This window comes from Pinus tabuliformis, chromosome X (genome assembly GCF_031772625.1).
Source record: "Pinus tabuliformis cultivar Carrire ecotype Pingquan chromosome X, CPIR1, whole genome shotgun sequence".
NCBI lineage: Eukaryota > Viridiplantae > Streptophyta > Pinopsida > Pinales > Pinaceae > Pinus > Pinus tabuliformis.
In genome coordinates, this window is record NC_142308.1 from 1,084,985,855 (window position 1) to 1,085,004,287 (window position 18,433).

Sequence of the window (18,433 nt, forward strand, 5' to 3'; positions counted from 1 at the left end):
CAAGGGGGCTTCCACCCCCCTATGACACCCCTACTGCACCTCGTGCAATGAACATGGGGGCCTACCATCCCTGGCATGTGTGCCTACTCATGGAAATAATATAAAATACACCCAAAAAATTCAAGGGGTAACCTCCTTTTAAAATGAATACAATGCACAAGACAATATTTGATGATACTGTTACTAGGTCTCCTTCGTACGTATATAGCAGACAATGGATATAATTACAATAAAATGGGACCATTAAAGGTACTAGCCTACATAATAATATAGAAATATAAATGTAATCACCCCATATATCTTAATTAATAGGGGGCTTTAGGGTTAACATGGGGTTTATATGGGGATTAGTAGGTCATATATGTTGAATGATAGTTTATCAATGCATTGGTTTTTACCATCTAGGTTTTACCTACGATTAGTGGATACCCATTAAGTCTACATTCAACTTTTAAAATAATGAAGTGTCTTGGTTACTCCCAAGAATTAATTGGTATAATGATGTCCTATAAAATTCCTTCTTTATCTTAATTCATCTTTATATTCATGGAGTTCATATACATGTCCAATAAATGTAAAACATTTTTTTCAATTATTCTAACAACCTATTTATTTCATTTTTTGCGAGATTTGTCGTGATAGATTTTGAATATTGTGGGGAATAATTTCTATTACCCTTGTTCTTTAAAGTTATAGACAAAGAGTATGTTTTGAAAATTTCTCCATTGGAAAGGAAGTTCAAATCCTTAATTAACTCTTCACTCCCACCTCTAAGAAGCATAAGTTTTGGGTATTCCTAATCTATCATGCAAATATATGTCCTCTTCTAACTAAGTTGAGATATTTCTTCATAATATTCTAGGGATTCACTCTCTCTTTGTATCATTCTAAGAAACTAATCTCTGGTTTCTCTAGAATCGCAATGATCCATGCATTTCTTTATGAAGGTTTGCTTCACTTGTTGGTGTACATGTGCATTACCTCCTAATATTTTTAGAAGTTACAACTTATAATATGCCTATTTCTAATTTTCATGTATGATGACATCTGTAGTGATTAGGCATTGACTAGGTAGTGACATGAATACATCTTATCCATTACTCCACACTTCCCTATCCATAACCTATTTATTCACATGTGCATAATTCCTTCCTATTTCTAGGGACATTCCTCATCCAAAACCTTATACTCTTATCCTCTTATCATAAGAATACTTATCCTTTGACTTTTAGTTCTATTCTTTAAGTATTTCAGGAGTTCTTCAGTTAAGAGTTTCATGTATGTGTTATAATTATCACTTCTTTATGGCTCAACCTATCCTTATCCAACCTTATTATTGACCCTATCTCTATTTTAGATGATAAAAATCAATTTTTGGGCTAGTTAATTGGATCTAAGAGTTCTTTTTCTATTAGTTGTTCATGCACAAGGAATCATACCTACTGCACATTACTTCTCTCTAGGATTTTTCTACTTAATTGTAATCTAGAGAAGCAGTTGTCTAGTCCATTGGCAGGACATTCAAATTAGTCTTTCATTCTCTTAGTCTATTTGAGTGTTATTTTATTCTCTATTCACTCTTTTTCATGCAATTATTAATGTAGTTGTTTTTTACACAATTAGATCTTTTCATTCTTCAAATACAATAAGGTATCAAATAATTTAAGGATTTTGTGAAAAATATACTCATATTATTGCATGTCATATAGAATTGAAAAACCCAAACATATTGTATCAACTAATTATCATTGTTATTCTTACTCCATTTAACTATTTGAGGGGAAGCCCAACATAATTCTTCTAATATGAAGTAAGGAAATTTATAGTCGTGATGCATACTAAAGAAATATCAATTTATCTCTAGTGAAGGCAAGGTACTTTAACAAAATGGACATGGATTATGTGACATCATGGTTGTACATTTATATAGTTTTTCTCTTCCATATTTATTCTTCTACAACTCCAAATGACACATGAAATAGGTTATATTGGTTATTTGGAAATATGGATGGTTTGAGAGGACATCAATTGGAAAATGAATTCACATATTTGAGCCCATGAATCTTCAAAAACATACAATACTTCTTCTCTAGATATAATATTATAATTCAATAGTTTAAGGTATGTGGCATTGATAGAAAATAGAAGAACCTTATCATATCAGTATTTCAAATTCAAGACCTATGTATTCCAGGTTTGTTTGTTCTTCCCACACTACTAGAATTTATGTGGGAAAAATCTAGAAGATGCATTATATAGATGACTTCATAGTTTCAGTCATTCACTAGCAATATAAGATTATTAACATGGGGGATATCAAGATACTCAATACCCATGTACCTATAATGCATGATGATAGAAATAAGAACAAGTAGAAATCAAGGGATATTGATCACATAAATGGGGAAAGCATTGAATCCACTAAGGAGATTTTGATCACTAAGGGAGGAAACCCTAAGAAGGAGAGAAAAACATGAAATACTTATAGCAATTTTTTTCATCCAAAGAGTTGCTATATATTAAATTCAATTGATCTCATGGATCAAGTACTTCAATAACACAACTTTTTATATTGTATATCGAATTGTGTGGATAGGATGATTAAAGACAAGACAACAAACTATCAAGATAAGGGTGATTTTTTTAATATTATCACTTTGGTATTTGATATATTTATCTTAGAATTAGGTGTTTCTAATCATATTTCATTATTTTTCTTCCTTTACACCTTGTTTTAGACCTCCTATATTGTTGGGAGACAAAACTACAATGAGAGTATTCAGATAAGGTTAAGAAAACATTGATTATAGAAGATTTAAGAATATGTTACATGTTATTAGTCTCTTTTTGAATCTCATCTATATTTATTAAACCACACTCTTAGGTAAAGGCAAGTGAGTTTAGTTCACACTTAGATTACAAATTTTAGATTACAATTTTTTGGTAAAAATATACGAGATGTGTCTCTAGGTTGATTCATGCAGACTAGTTATGAAATGATATTTTGATTTTTAATATATTTTAAAATGAATAATAATGTAACAATTAATATTGAATATCTTAGGTCACTTTAAAGGTCAACCTATGTTTTGTGGAAACTTATGAGGTGTGATTCAATATGTATGCAACTAGAAAGATCTTAATTTGAAATTAAATAGAATTCTAAATAATTGCATAGGTGGAATGTTGGACTTTAACAAGTCATTTCTCTATGCTGCATACCATAAATCTTGTGATATTCATTGTAACTCCCTTCACAATGTACAAGTGTGGATAAATATATTAATTCATTTTTGAAGGATAGATAGGGAAAATTGTAAGGATGAAAATTTATCTTAAATTTTAGAAATCTTGGCAAATGTTATTAGTACCTAATATGTAAATTGTAAGATGTTTGAAAAAAAATTTATAAAGTTATTTTTATTTCTAATTATAATTTATATTATTGTATATAAAATTTAGCCATTTTTTTGGTAAAATAATTTTATACTCTAAAATTTGGGTGAATAATTTCTTTAAAAAATGGAAATTGGCAAATGTTTTTTTCGAGAAAAGCATGAAAAATTAGCCAACCTGCAAATATTATCCCCTAAAATTTCCCATAGAAATAGGTTAATGCATTGTTGGGACTAGGATACTAAATGATGCTATTAGATATCCAATCCTTATAGCTTTTAGAAATATTATATTTCTTATCAAACATGCTCCAAGTACTGAGGATTATAAACTAAATCGTAGCAATTAAATGGACGAAGTATAAATAACATAATTTTTATTCAAATACACGAAGAAAAATATATAAATTTTAGAAATAACATGAATTAACTAGTTATCTTAGTGTACTATAGCAATTAATAATCGTATCATAGAAGTATATAATCAACAATGAAATAGAATTGAAATATAAGAAAGAGATGCATATATGTGTTATCGGATCTCTTGTTGAGTGGGACCTAATGAGGGGTGCTATTGGAGCCAAGGTTTAGATAAGAACAACTAAAAATGAAAAAAAAGTTATCTTATTATCTTATTGAAAACCTGTCATAATGATAGGGCAATGGGATTTATCCTACTTCAACATGAGGTGTTGGCAGTACAAGATAAATAATAACATTGAAAAAAGTATAAGTCCTCTAGTGTATCAACCTATCCTCCTATGTACGATTAGAGGGAAAATCTAATTGAAGTCCTAATCACTTCTTTGATTGATCGATATTATCATTAAACCTACATTATTTTTTGGGATCTCAACCTCCCTATGTAATTCAAATTCTCCAATTTAATAAAATAAGAAAATCATGTGCACACAAAAAATAAATATAAAAGTAACCTTATAACCCATAAAAAAATATATCTTTTCTATATGAGAGTCAAGTTATTGAGAAAATTGTATCAAAATTTTCAATAGGATAGGAAAAATAATTCATAAAATGAAGGGCTAGCAACTATGAATACCCTTTATTATATTCCCACTTCCTCATTCCTTTCCTTAGTTAACCACCAGTTGAAGCTAAGATTCAAAATCCCATTGGCCATGATTTTCATGTCATGTTGGCATGAAGGTGTTAAATAAAAAACCACACAATTGACACTGAATAATAATATAGTTTGTGCACACGACCATGGTGTTAAAGATGTTTTTAGTGTGGATTTCATATTTTTGACATGTTTCCATCACAGTGCTTGACTGCACGTGCAAAGTTCCTTACCAATTTGTTAGTTGTGGTTGATAAGTTTCATGTAATTAATTCTCTGAATTTTCCATGACATGAGAGAGTTATAAGTGAGATGATACTACATCATTGATGTAGAGTGATTGGAAACAATATACATCATGGGAGGATATTAGTCCCTTTTTTAAATAAGGCTTTGTGATTGTGACAAATACATCACATTAACATATCAAATTTGCAAAATGAAATTACATGTCTTCCCTTATGATTATATTTTCCCCCATCGCATAGGGATTTTGAATAGATGTTTATTGGGTGTACTTTTAAGGAACTCCTTGATTTTAAGGTCACTAGTTAAAAACCTATGTGTAGTACCACCTACCTAAAAAGAAAGAATATGTCCCATTGGAAAGCTTTGTGATTTATCTTCATGGTGTTCATCTACATATACAATAAATTTAAAACATTTTTTTCAATTATTCTAACAACCTTTGTATTTCATTTTTTGCAAGATTTGTAGTGATAGATTTTGAATATTGTGGGGAATAATTTCTATTACCCTTGTTCCTTAAACTTATGGACAAAGAGTATTTTTTGAACACTTTGTTTATGTCATCATAATGTAACTAGAAAATTTCTCCATTGGAAAGGAAGTTCAAAGCCTTAATTAACTCTTCACTCACACCTCTAAGAAGCACAAGTTTTGGGTATTCCTGATATATCATGCAAATATATGTACTCTCTAACTAAGTTGAGATATTTCTTCATAATATTCTAGGGATTCACTCTCTCTTTGTATCATTCTAAAAGAATACTCTCTAGTTTCTCTAGAACTGCAATGATCCATGCATTTCTTTATGAAGGTTTGCTTCACTTGTTGGTGTACATGTGCATTACCTCCTACTATTTTTAGAAGTTCCAACTTATAGTATGCCTATTTTTGGTATGAATTTTCATGTATGATGATAGGTGGTAGTGATTAGGCATTGCCTAGGTAGTGACATGAATATATCTTATCCATTACTCCACACTTCCCTATCCATAACCTAGTTATTCACAAGTGCATAATTCCTTCCTATTTCTAAGGACATTCCTCATCCAAAACCTTATACTCTTATCATTTTATCATAAAAATAATTATACTTTGATTTTTAGTTCTATTCTTGGAGTATTTCATGAGTTCTTCAGTTAAGAGTTTCATGTTTGTGTTATAACTATCACTTCTTTATGGCTCAGCCTATCCTTATCTAAACTTATTATTGCCCCTAACTCTATTTTAGAAGATAAAACTCCATTTTTGGGCTAGTTAATTAGATCTAATAGTTCCTTCTCTATTAGTTTTTCATGCACAAGTAGCAATACCTAGTGCACATTACTTCTCTCTGTGATTTTTCTATTTAACTGTAATCTAGTCAAGCAGTTGTTTAGTCCATTAGCAGGAAATTCAAATTGGTCTTCCTGTCTCTTAGTCTATTTGAGTGTTATTTTATTCTCTATTCACTCTTTTTCATGCAATTTTTAATGTAGTTGTTTTTTGCACAACTAGATCTTTTGATTCTTAAAATAGGTAGGAAAGAATTTAAGGATTTTGTGAAAAATATAATCATATTATTTTATGTCATATAGAATTGAACAACCCAAACAGAATGTATCAACTAATTATCATTGTTATTCATACTCCATTTAACTATTTGAGGGGAAGCCCTGCATAATTCTTCTAATATGAGGTAAGAAAATTTATAGTCATTATGCATATTAAAGAAAATATCAATTTATCTCTAGTGGAGGCAACACACTTTAACAAAATGGATACGGATTATGTGACATCATGGTTGTGCATTTATATAGTTTTTCTCTTCCATATTGATTCTTGTACAACTCCAAATGACACATGAACTAGGTTATATGGGTTATTTGGAAATAGGGATGGGTTGAGAGGACATCAACTGGAAAATGAATTCACATATTTGAGCCTATGAAACTTCAAAAACATAAAACACTTCTTCTCTAGATCTAATATTATAATTCAATAGTTTAAGGTATGTGGCATTGATAGAAAATAGAAGAAACTTATAATATTAGTATTTCAAATTCAAGACCTATGTTTTCCAGGCTTGTTTGTTCTTTCCACACTACTAGAATTTATATGGGAAAAACCTAGAAGATGCATTATATAGATGACTTTATAGATTCAGTAATTCACTAGCAATATAAGATTATTAACATGGGGTATATCAACATACTGAATACCCATGTACCTATAATGCATGATGATAGCAAGAAGAACAAGTAGAAATCAAGGGATGTTGATCACATAAATGGAGAAAGCATTGAATCCACTAAGGAGATTTGTATCACTAAGGGAGGATACTCTAAGAAGAAGAGAAAAACGTGAAACACTTATAGCATTTTTTTTCATCCAAAGAGTTCCTATATATTAAATTCCATTGATCTCATGGATCAAGTACTTCAGTAACACAACGTTTTATATTGCATACCGAATTGTGTGAACAGGATGATTAAAGACAAGACAACAAAATATCAGGATAAGGGTGATTTTTTTGATATATTTATATTAGAATTAGGTGTTTCTAATCATATCTCATTATTTCTCTTCCTTTATACCTTGTTTTAGACCTCCTATATTGTTGGGAGACAAAACTACTATGAGAGTATTTAGATAAGGTTAAGAAAACATTGATTATAGAAGATTTAAGAATATGTTACATGTTATTAGTTTCTTTGTGAATCTCATCTATATTTAGTAAACCACACTCTTAGGTAAAGGCAAGTGAGTTTAGTTCACACTTAGATTACAAATTTTAGATTGCAATTTTTTGGTAAAAATATACGAGATGTGTCTCTAGGTTGATTCATGCAAACTAGTTATGAAATGATATTTTGTTTTTTAATATATTTTAAAATGAATAATAATGCAACAACGAATATTGAATATCTTAGCTCACTTTAAAGGTCAACATATGTTTTGTGGAAACTTATGAGGTGTGATTCAATATGTATGCAACTAGAAAGATCTTAATTTGAAATTAAATAGAATTCTAAATAATTGCATAGGTGGAATGTTGGACTTTAACAAGTCATTTCTCTATGCTACATACCATAAATCTTGTGATATTCATTGTAACTCCCTTCACAATTTACAAGTGTGGATAAATATATCAATTCATTTGTGAAGGAATAAAGAAATAGATAGGGAAAATTGTAAGGATGAAACTTTATCTTAAATTTTAGAAATCTTGGCGAATGTTATTAGTACTTAATATGTAAATTGTAAGATGTTTGACAAAAATTTTATAAAGTTATTTTGATCTCTAATTATAATTTATATTATTGTATATACAATTTTAGCTATTTTTTGGTAAAATAATTTTATACTCTAAAATTTGGGCGAATAATTTCCTAAAAAAATGGAAATTGGCAAATGTTTTTTTCGAGAAAAGCATGAAAAATTAGCCAACCTGCAAATATTATCCCCTAAAATTTCCCATAGAATTAGGTCAATGTATTGCTGGGACTAAGATACTAAATGATGCTATTAGATATTCAATCCTTATAGCTTTTAGAAATATTATATTTCTTATCAAACATGCTTCAAGTACTAAGGATTATAAACTAAATCGTAGAAATTAAATGGAGGAAGTATAAATAACATAGGTTTTATTCAAATATGCGAAGAAAAATATATAAATTTTAGAAATAACATGAATTAACTAGTTATCTTAGTGTACTATAGGAATTAATAGTCATACCATAGAAGTATATAATCAACAATGAAATAGAATGAAATATAAGAAAGAGATGCATATATGTGTTATCGGATCTCTTGTTGAGTGGGACCTAATCAGGGGTGCTAATGGAACCAAGGTTTAGATAAGAACAACTAAAAATGAAAAAAAAGTTATCTTATTCTCTTATTGAAAACCTGTCATAATGATAGGGCAATGGGATTTATCCTACTTCAACATGAGGTGTTGGCAGTACTAGATAAATAATAACATTGAAAAAAGTATAAGTTCTCTAGTGTATCAACCTATCCTCCTATGTACGATTAGAGGGAAAATCTAATTGAAATCCTAATCACTTCTTTGATTGATCGATCTTATCCTTAAACCTACATTATTTTTTGGGATCTCGACCTCCCTATGTAATTCAAATTCTCCAATTTAATAAAATAAGAAAATCATGTGCACACAAGAAATAAATGTGAAAGTAACCTTAATAACCCATAAAAAAATATATCTCTTCTATATGAGAGTAAGGTTATTGAGAAAATTGTATCAAAATTTTCAATAGGATAGGAAAAATAGTTCATAAAATGAAGGGCTAACAACTATGAATACCCTTTATTATATTCCCACTTCCTCATTCCTTTCCTTAGCTAACCACGAGTTGAAGCTAAGATTCAAAATCCCAATGACCATGCCTTTCATGTCATGTTGGCATGAAGGTGTTAAATAAAAAACCACACAATTTACACTATATAATAATATAGTTTGTGCACACGACCATGGTGTTAAAGATGTTGTTAGTGTGGATTTCATATTTTCGACATGTTTCCATCACAATGCTTGAGTACACGTGCAAAGTTCCTTGCCAATTTGTTAATTGTGTTTGATAAGTTTCATGTAATTAATTCTCTGAATTTTCCATGACATGAGGGAGTTATAAGTGAGATGATACTACATCATTGATGTAGAGTGATTGGAAACAATATACATCATGGGAGGATATTAGTCCCTTTTTTAAATAAGGCGTTGTGATTCTGACAAATACATCACATTAACATATCAAATTTGCAAAATGCAATTACATGTCTTCCCTGATGATTATATTTTCTCCCCCATCCCATAGGGATTTTGAATAGATGTTTATTGGGTGTACTTTTACGTAACTCCTTGATGTTAAGGTCATTAGTTAAAAAACTGTGTGTAGTCCCACCTACCTAAAAAGAAAGAATATGTCCCATTTGAAAGCTTTGTGATTTAGATCAATCCTTGATCCAACACCTGGGATTATGATGGGGTATTTTTGACATTTCTTAAGGAGAATATATTTCAAAAACGTGAATGAATTCTATTAAAACAAGTGAATGGAGATGATAGGACTTACATCATAGGAGCTTTATTGAATACCTTCTTTTTATGTGCACTATTTGTGGGAACAATCCTTCTTATGTGCACTTTTTATTGAATTCCTTTGTGGGATTGTTGAGAGAACCATAATCTTCAACTTGTTGCACTAATGGGAAAAATCCTGTAATTTCAATCCATGCAAGTAGGATTCAATTTTTTACTTAAAATCAAATCATATCTATGCCAAAACCATAAGTTATTGGTTTTACCAAGAATTCAAGCCATGAATAATGTAAGATATTCTAGCTCTATTACATGTTTATGCATAACCTAACAATGAAAGAAACATAACTATTTCAAAAGATAGGATTGCTTTTCATTTGGCAATTGAATGGAGCTTATTGCTATAATAACTACATAGCTAACCTAACTTGTATAATGAATACTATACTAAGGGAATTCAAAATGCAATGTAATCAATTATGGAGCTTCTTTGATGGGTTGATAGTTTCTTCACATTGACAAGACAAAATTAATATTAATATTGGTTGTGAACAGAAATAGAATCAATAATCATATATCTTATTTATCCATAAGTATGAATACAATACAAAATATTATGATCTAACATTATGAAAACATATTCTGTGCATAATTCAGTTGGTTCAACCTATTCCCATGGTTATACAGAATTAAATGTTGACAATAAGAGAGAATGCCCACAATTTATAAATTAACATGTTTAACTAAGAAATCGGTATCGATTACTAGTGATGAAAACCTATTATCATTATTTAGATAGTCATGTAATTTTAGTCATTTTGGATCTGCACCTTCTGAAGATAGAAGGAAAAATTTTCTTTCTGATTTTATAATAAGTAAATAGCTTTGTAGGCATGATAAATCAACCTATAACATTGGAAACCATTATTCATTGTTGAGAGTAGTTAATAGTAATATTGTACTCTCTAAATACCCCTATGAATATAATATTTTATATTATATACAATATCAAATAACATAACAACACTACAAAAATAAATGGCACACCCTTCCTCATATTAATTCTCTTCGCGATCAAATTCTATATCATTAAAATCTTTATATATTCCTTGTGTACTCACTCCTCTAGGCTATAAAAATATCTAATGTATTCTTCATGGATTTGGAGAAAAACCTTCTAGATGGCTTCTATCAATAATCATACTATGCACATGGTGGATTTATTTTCACATACATGAATAATATTCCCTTGATTATTATTCACTTGACATTCTTCATAGATTGGGGTGTTGCTTCAATGGATAGACCACCATATTAATATTTAGGATCACTAGTTCAAAAAATTATTACATCCCATAGTATATTCATTACACCTTTAGGTTTGAAGGGCTCCTTCACAACCTCGTTATCCTCATTGGTGCCCTCATTGGTGCCCATACAGTTTTTATGGATATAATTTGTCTCCTCCTTAGCTCACTCTTCAATTTTCTCCTCCAAATAGTTGATTTAGCTCCAAAATGGAAAAATCTCCAAGGCTCCAACACTCCATGTCTCCAAACCCCCCCACGCCTTCTCCTATCCAAATGCAAAAAAAATAAAAAATAAAAAAAATTCGTGTTTTTCACTTTAAACACACGCGCTATGACTATAGGAGATTTTATCTTTTCTCTGAAATTATAGTGATAATATCACGATAATCCCATGATTAGTGCACCACTACTTAAGAAAATCATCCCATTTAAATGATTTCTCATACAATATCCATTTGCGAAGATACCCATTGAATGGTCTATTCTAACTATTCATATACCTCATAGCATTATTTTAGATGAGTAGTAGATTTATGACACCAAGATTACTATTTAGCACCACATCTTTTATATTTGAAAATAGAATCCCCTTGCATTAAATTATTAATGAGGTAACAAAAACTTGTTCGAGTGATTCTCATTTACTTGAGAAGTCTATGATAAAAAATAAAAATAAAAAATCATTTGTAATAATGCATAAGCATGCTTACCCTATCATCCACTTAATCAACCTTTCATAAAATAATTTCAACTCCATATCTCAAGGGATCAAATCCCAATTAATAAAAAAAAATCATTTGTACTAATGAATAATCATGCTTACCCTATCATCCACTTTATCAACCTTTCATAAAACAATTTCAACTCCATATGTCAAGGGATCAAATCCCAATTAGTGGAGTCACTAAATGAGTTCTTCAATTCAATAATATATCATGGCCAACATATTAGGGAAATGGTCTTTGTCCTTTAGTGGAGTTACTCTCTATTGTTTTATCGTCCACTTTATCAACTTTTCATAAAACAATTTCAACTCCATATGTCAAGGGATCAAACCCCATTGAGTAGAGTCACTAAGTGATTTCTTCAATTCAAAAATAAATAGTGGCCAACATATTATGGATTTGGCCTTTGTCCTTTACTTGAGTCACACTTTATTGTTTTAAAAAATTGTCATCATTATTATGTTAAGCAATTTGGGTTATTGTTCTAAATTTGAAAAAGTAATAATAAATCAGTGTTAATAGAGACATCCTAGTAAAATGTAGGAATTAAATAAATAGGAAAACAAAAATGATGAATTGAAATTAATTAAAAAAAAAATCATGCAAACCTTTTTTTTGGCCTTCTTTTTTAAGGAAAGTGGGGTAAACCAATTTTAAAGATTTCAAAAATGAACCAGTATATATATATATATATATATATATATATATATATATATATATATGAAACAATTGTTCAATTAAATAAAAGAAACATTTGTTTAATTAGAGACCCCAATATATTCATTAAAAGAAACCGTATATAGACTATTGCAAAATTTCTGAAGATATCGATATAATGCTTTTGTTATTAAAAACAAGTAATAAAAAATAATTAACAATAATTAGCAAAACATAGTTAATAGATGAGCTTAATTAATTTTTAAAATTTTCACTCAACTGTGGAAGAAATAAAAAAAATTTTGTAAAAGAGAGAATAAGTATCACTTAAAGAAAGGGTAGGATAGCTAACCTGTATGAGTTTGACAATTCCATTTCTAATTTCTGCCCAGTGATTAAAAGAAACTAAAAAAGCAAAAACGTGAATCGAAATTAAAAGAATGAAAAACATGAACCTTATTTCAAATTTAAAAAGTAATATTGAATCATAGATCATAAAACGCAGTGATTAAAAGAAAATGAAAATGCTAAAGCATAAAACGAAGTGATTAAAAGAAACGGAAAAAGCAAAAGCATAAAACGCAGTGATTAAAAAAATGGAAAAAGCAAAAGCGTGAATCGAAATTAAAAGAAAAAGCAGTGATTAAAAGACACTGAAAAAAGCGAAACGTGAATCGAAATTGAAGGAAAGAAAAACATGAACGTTTTCTGCCAATTTTAAATTCTCTCCCATTTGTGTTTGTGGAAGAGACACGGATTTGTCTCAACCTGTTATTCAAAAAAGAAGGCCAAGATTGCAGAAATTTCTCATTTACTTCCTCCTTCTCTTGTCTGCTCCGATGTGTCTATGTGTGGTATGTTTATGTGTGTTTGGTTTGGTCTGGTATATGTGCTTGGGCATCTCAGTCTGTCTGCGTGTGCCTGTGCCATGTCTGTCATATGAGAGAGTATGTGCAAACTCAGTCATGTTGTATAAGGGGCAATTGGATCATCCACTACTGCGCAAACAACTTCCTAGCTTCAAAGGAAAGGCGGCCATCTTCTCTGCGTCTTTTAATTTCAGGTACCTGCTATGTTTGTTTCTCTCTACTTTAATTCATTTCGTTCATTGCAATGCATTTATGTATATCAAAACTCTTTTTAATTCATTTCATCCATTGCAATGTATTCCTTTTATTTTCCTGAAAATTAATTAAGGGATTTATGTTGTATTGTTGTGAGTCTGTTAAGCTCCACAATTCCTCTAATATCTACTGGCAAATTCAGCCATCCCATTCATTTCCATTTTGTTTTCGTGAATTTCTTTTGCGCCGAAATCGGGATTCCCTCAACTCAATTAGGCTAAGGTAGGGTATGCTAGAGTAAGGCTACGCTAGACTAGGCTAGGCTAGGCTAAGCAGGCTAATCTAGCCTAGGCTAAACTAAGGCTAGAGTTAGCTAGAGTAGGATAAAGCACGCTAAGGTAGGCTATTCTACGCTAGGCTGGAGTAGGCTACACTAGGCTAGAGTAGAGTAGGCTAAGTTTGGCTAGGATAGAGTAAGTCATATTAGAATATGCTAGCCTAGAGTAGTCTAAGGTAGGCTAGACTAGCTTAGAGTAGGCTAAGGTATGCTAGAGTTGGTTAGAGTATAATACGATGGGCTAGAGTAGGCTAGGATAGAGTAGGGTAGAGTGGGCTAGTAGGCTAGAGTTGGTTAGGGTAGAGTAGACTAGTATGCTGGAGTGGGTTAAGGATAGTCTAGGCTAGGATGGGATAAGGTAGGCTAGGATAGGCTAGGTTAGGGTAATTTAAGATAGAGTAGGCTAAGCCAAGCTAGGCTAGAGTAGGTTAGATGAAAATAGGCTAATCTAAGCTAGAATAGGATAGAGTAGGCTAGGATATGCTAGAGTAGGTTATACAAGAAGAAGAGAGGAAAATATAAAGATAAAATAGGCTAGGCTAGAGTAGGCTAGGCTAATGTAGACATGGCTAGGCTAGAGTAGGTTAGGATAAGCTAGCTAGGATAAAATAATATAGAATAGGCTAAGGTAGGTTAGGCTAGTGTAGGCTAAAGTACTATGACTAGGCTAGAGTAGGCTAGGCTATGCTAAACTAGGTTAGTCCAACCTAGGCTAGAGTAGGCTAGGCTATGCTAAACTAGGCTAGTCCAACCTAGGCCTAAGTACCTCATTTTCTATTTTTCAAATATCTTGTTAGGAATGTATTGTTGGTCCTTTACACCTTTTATTAATGAATCATAGCCACTTCATGCTATGTAAGGTCCAATCTTGACCTTTTGTATGAGTTTTCTTATATCCTCATGAGGGTCATAATGCTAGATGATACTCTTCTTGAATTTGAATTGTTGGAGTATCTTATCAGCTTCAGGCTAAACCTCTTTGGTGTTGAAGATGAACGGGCCCATTTCGTTTTTCATTTTAAACTGTTTTTTCTTCCTAGAAGCTAGGAGCTGGACCTCATCCACACCTATCATTTTCCTGAAGTATTCCAGGGAAAATAATCTCATTGGAAGATACTTAGGCAATTTGTAGGGGGGTAATTCATAGCCATAGATCCTAATTTTAGTATGATTTGGGTAGAGGTACCAATATCCTACTCTTCTCTTCTTCGCGAGTTGCAATACTCTCTTGATCTCAGTACTGATTCTAGGTTGAGTGCTAGAATTTAGCGTGTTTATGACCAGGTGAAAAAAACATTCTATGAAGTCTGTGTATGTGAATGTTGTGTTATACTTATGGACAAAGGGTGTCTAGTAGATGACTGATCTTTCCTTTCCCTGAGTATCTGTTTTCTGAATCTTCACTAGGAACTTGTATATTTGGTAATATAGGGACATATGAAACATTACTGAAGAGTATTTGAAGTCTCTTTAGGTGCGAAATCTAGTGAATTGTTCATGCATTCTGTCTACAATGAATTGGGCATAATCACATATAATGGTCGCAGGCTAGCCTGGAGTGAAAATGCACAAGAAGGACACGATTATTTCACGACAAAATTATCTAATGTGAATCCTCAGATGCATGAGATCCTGGAGATTATTCTCCTTCCAGTATCTCAAAAGATAGCAAAGGCATATGATGGAATTTCCTTAGGAGTATGGCACTCCTCAACTCAGTAGTAACTGAAAACAGGAAGTCTTGGCTTTGGGCAATTATAGCCCTCTAGCTAGGTATGTAACATGCATGGTAAAAACGTACAATGTCTCGGAATGGATGGGCTTTTGGGAATGTATAATTGGGTAGATTTGAGTCCCTAAGGTGGATATAATCTTTTTTGTTCAAGAATCTATCCTTGGCCTAGTAATGGATTCTCAGAAGCTTGTCTTGGGTGACTGTGTCTTTGGTTTGAAAACCTCTGTCTGCTAAGGCGACGTGGTCAATGTCTAATTGAGGGGTTGTCACTTCTTTGACATCTAGAGAGGTTGTCGCAAACAATTTTGTGATAAAATGTGGAGAATTAGGCTTTATATGGCTTCGAGAGTGAAACTTGAGTAGTTGAAACTAGGGTAGGGTACTAGCACGTTGCAGGTTAGGGTTCTGGTACTTTGGCGATGTTGGACTCTAGCATCGCCAAAGTACCAGAACCCTAACCTGCGACCTACTCGTACCCTACCCTAGTTTCAACTACTCAAGTTTCACTCTCGAAGCCATATAAAGCCTAATTTTCTACATTTTATCACAAAATTGTTTGCGGCAACCTCTCTAGATGTCAAAGAAGTGACAACCCCTCAATTAGACATTGAGCACGTGGCCTTAGCAGACAGAGGTTTTCAAACCAAAGACACAGTCACCCAAGACAAGCTTCTGAAAATCCATTACTGGGCCAAGGATAGATTCTTGAACAAAGAAGATTATATCCAACTTTGGGACTCAAATCTACCCAATTATACATTCCCAAAATCCCATCCATTTCCAGACATTGTACATTTCTACCATGCATGTTACATACCTAGCTAGAGGGCTATAATTGCGCAAAACCAAGACTTCTTGTTTTCAATTACTACTGAGTTGAGGAGCGCCATACTCCTAAGGAAATTTCATTCTATGCCTTTGCTATCTTTTGAGATACTCGAAGGAGAATAATCTCCAGGATATCATGCATCTGAGGATTCACATTAGATAATTTTGTGGATGAAATAATCATGTCCTTCTTGTGCATTTTCACTCCAGGCTAGCCTGCGACCATTATATGTGATTATGCCTAATTCATTGCAGACAGAATGCATGAACAATTCACTAGATTTCCGACCTAAAGAGACTTCAAATACTCTTCAGTAATGTTTCATATGTCCCTATATTACCAAATAGACAAGTTCCTAGTGAAGATTCAGAAAACAGATACCAGGGGAAAGGAAAGATCAGTCATCTACTAGACGCCCTTGGTCCACAAGTATAACACAAAATTCACATACACAGACTTCATAGAATGTTTTTTTCACTTGGTCATGAACACGCTAAATTCTAGCACTCAACCTAGAATCAGTACTGAGATCAAGAGAGTATTGCAACTAGCGAAGAGTTTCATCTAGCATTATGACCCTCGTGATGTTATAAGCAAACTCATACAAAAGGTCAAGATTTGACCTTACATAGCATGAAGTGGCTATGATTCATTAATAAAAGGTGTAAAGGACCAACACTACATTCCTAACAAGATATTTGAAAAATATAAAATGATGTACTTAGGCCTAGGTTGGACTAGCCTAGTTTAGCATAGCCTAGCCTACTCTAGCCTAGTTTACCATAGCCTAGCTTACACTAGCCTAGCCTAGTTTACTCTAGCGTGGCGTACTATAATGTAGCCTAGCCTAACCTACACTAGTATAGCCTAGCCTAGCCTAGCCTAACGTAACCTACTCTAACCTTCTTTGACCTAGCCTACTCTAGCGTAGCCTTGACTATAATGACCACCTCTATCTTACTCTCATCTAGCCTAACATAATCTAGCCTAGTCTATCCTATCCTAGCCTAGATTAGCTTACCGTTGCCTAGCCTAGCCTAGCCTACTCTACTTGGGCTTAACATAACCTACTCTAGCATAATATCCTACTCTAACATAGCGTAACCTAGCATAGCATACTCTAACCCTACTCTAACATACTTTAGGCTTGAATACTCTAGCCTAGACTATCCCCACCGACCATACTCTATCCTAGTCTATCTTATCCCAATTTAGCCTAGCCTAGCCTACTTTAGCCTAACCGACCCTAGTTTATGTCAACACACTCTTACTTAGCCTTTCCTAGTATTACCTTGTATAGCCTAGCTTTTTCTAGCTTAGCTTAGCCTACTCTACCATAACTAAGCTTAGCCTACTCTAACCTAGCCTACCGTAGCCTAGGTTAGCCTACTCTTGCTTAAACTAACCTAGCCTTACCTTCACTAACCTAGCTTTCTCTAGCCTATGTTAGTATACTCTACCCTAGCTTAGATTAGCCTTCTCTAGCCTTCTTGCCTAGTCCAACCTATCATAGCTTACCCTAGCCTAGTCTACTTAATCCTAGCCTACTCTAACCTACTCTATGACTATTCTAGCATATTCCATGGAGGTTAAATCTCTACCATTCACCTAATAATTATTAATAATTAAATTAAAAGTGTGAGAAACTTATTCTCCTTTATATCTTGGTTACCCTCCATTGTGGTATCTAAGGTCATCATTTGGTGAATATGGAGTTATTGCTACAACCAACAAGACATATATTAGGCATTTATATGGACAAGAAGATAGGGTTGCTAAAAAATAAGGGATTATATATTTTCCATTTCCTAAATTTAGTAAAATAAATCAAAATAGATACATCCCCTGAAAACTTCAAAATTCCCGATCATAGATAACAATAAAGTCATTAGTTATCACGATTAGATCCATCTACATTAGAAGATAAAACTACTTTCACCATTGATGACCTAATAATAATATGTGTATCTTTAGACTGAGATTTATTTTTAGTACTAGAATATCTAT